This window comes from Electrophorus electricus, chromosome 24 (genome assembly GCF_041902795.1).
Source record: "Electrophorus electricus isolate QZ-2024a chromosome 24, ASM4190279v1, whole genome shotgun sequence".
NCBI lineage: Eukaryota > Metazoa > Chordata > Actinopteri > Gymnotiformes > Gymnotidae > Electrophorus > Electrophorus electricus.
In genome coordinates, this window is record NC_137520.1 from 9,707,712 (window position 1) to 9,710,211 (window position 2,500).

General features: G+C 42.1%; 1 long non-coding RNA gene across 1 annotated transcript in view; it reads right to left on the reverse strand.

Annotated features, from left to right (window-relative positions):
• Positions 1–2,500, reverse strand: part of LOC113570053 (uncharacterized) — a 14,669-nt gene that overhangs the window by 9,258 nt on the left and 2,911 nt on the right. The gene's annotated exons all lie outside the window — the stretch shown is intronic.

Consider the following 2,500-nt stretch of genomic DNA (forward strand, 5'->3'; position numbering starts at 1 on the left):
CCATAACTGAGTGTGGAACTCTAATATGTCCACTGCGGTACTGTTCAGTTTTTATACTTATGTCAGTTTTCAAGAGAAATAAAATGAACACACAAAATAGTAATGTAGACTCTGTATTTTTTTAATTTTTTTTACTGTATTTTACAGATAGGTAAAGGCAGGAAAAGCTGTGTCCAATCAAATAAATGCTTGAACCCAAAGCAGGGGTGCCCTGGAGCTGGGGTTCAGGTGTCTCTTTCATCTGGGCTTAGACCACAGGTGAGGCAACACGACATCCCCACTGCCACGCCACGTGTTGAGCAGACACGCGTTAACGCGCCTTCGTTTCATACCTGAGAACTAAGCATTCTTCCCTTGGCACGTTAAAGTGCTCAAAAATGTGGCATCACTTGCAAATGTAGGAAAACTGTTTGTGTGACTTTTTAAAAGTCTAATTTTCCCCCATCTTAACAAATCTTAGTCTAATGAACCAGGGCACTAGTAATTCTAGGACACCCCATGCTAATATGGGCTTATATCCCATATTGTTTTTTTTATTATGAGCTTCTCTCCCATATTATAATCTCTTTTACTGAATGCAGCACCATCACCCAGCCTAACACTCTAAGGGTAGAATGATAATAGCTCACTTCCACCAGCATGGGGACCTAACAGCTGAGTAGTGCACAGTGCAGATTCTGGGGAAGGTGCGGTCTATAGACTCCGCTGTCCCGAGTCCTACCTAAACGTTTGATCATTGCTGAATCCTTGTACTGTGTATCTTACTTAGCTCAGACACAAAAAACTGTGCTGATTCTGAGTTTCAGAGACACAGTCTAGTGTGAGGTCATTAACGACATGTAATCTGTCACCAAACAGTGGTGTTCCTGTGGAAAAAGGAAAGTTAAATCTGTCACCAGGATTTCCTGCATCCCACAGCAGATGAGTCACATGCCGCTCCACTCCTACTGACACACTACCAGATGCTTTGTCCTCTGCTTCCCTATGGTCTGCCACCCCCTTCATAACATCCACACTATTGCGAGATTCGTTTTTTTTTTTATTATGTATCAATCTTTTTTTTTTTTTTTTTTTACAAAAGGGTTGATTATTTTGGTTATATGGTGCTATCAGGCGTTAAAGCCTGGGAACCCAACCTTGGTCCAGAAGAGTCCAGCAGAGCATGGGCTCCATCCTTGACAAATCAGTTCATAAATCAGTCAGTCAGTCAGACAATCTTTCTTTCTTTAATTTCATGTTTTAATACATTGGGCCTTTGTCCATGAAATGTCCATGATCTGCTGCATCAACAAACCGATACGGTCTTGTCGGATGCAATTGTGTTGCTTAGTATTCAACATTACGGGACATACTTGTCTGCTTGTTTAACGCTGCCAGTGTCTCTTACGGTTCCTCATTACACGGTTATTCCTCCTCATTGCTCTGAGACTGGACTTTACTGGGCATAAAAAAAAAAAAAATTTGCTCAATATTTTATTAGTCCAAACATGGTCTCAGTCTCAGTAATGACACCTTTTTTCCTCAACTCAGTTTCGCTCGTCTTATTAGTGGGCCAGTGACTAAGCCGCACATGCTGGTGCGTACGTGCCACGAAACAAGAATGCTAAGAAAACACAGTGGAGGGAGAACACTGTCTCACCTCGAAGTCGCTGCGCTTCTCTCAGCTCACAACGGCATATATTCTAACGCTGTTTGGGTAGATTCGTGCAAAACGCTGTCTAAAAACTGCTCGTGGCCTTTCTATTTTTTACACTATTTCTGGTGCACGTTGTGTACTCACTTCGCCATCGCTTAAGCTGCATGCTGAAAAAGAATATACCAGTTGTTTGATTTTGATATTTCTTGAAGATGTAGTGACACCCAGGAGTCAAGAAGATCTGAGCACGAGGAAGTTGATTCTGACGCGATCAGGGCTCGGCGATCCTGCCTTGACTTACATGTCCTTGTCCTTCTCTAGTCAACAATGACTAGAAAGCTCTGCCCTTTCATATTCTCAAAATGGCCATCTATGCGGAGGTCTAAAGGTCAAATAAAGACAGGCATGACTAATGTCAACACAACTGTTGAAGCAATGCTGGTCAGAAGGTCTGGACATGCAAAAGAACAGCGCAAATCAATATCTGCTTACAAAGATGACTGGTAGTAAAAAAAAAAAAAAAACCTGACTGAAGGTTAAATATCCTCTTACATGGAGATAAAAGAAGATGAAAAAATCAAAATTCAGCCAAGGTACACTCACACAGAGGAATACGCAAACAGCAGGAAGGCATACGTGGAGGTAACAATTACATCCAAAATAATCACATATCCTTCACTCGTTGGCATGGGCAGCAGCGTGGACATCATCAAAGCTTCATCAATGCTTCATGTAAAGTCTCTGGGACTAGAGGGCCCATCATGGAGGTTCCTGACTATAAATTCACACAAATTTTCTAGGCTGTCAAATGACCACCATGTTTTGTAGCTGTGCTTTTGGCCTGGCTGCCTGATATCAGCTTGT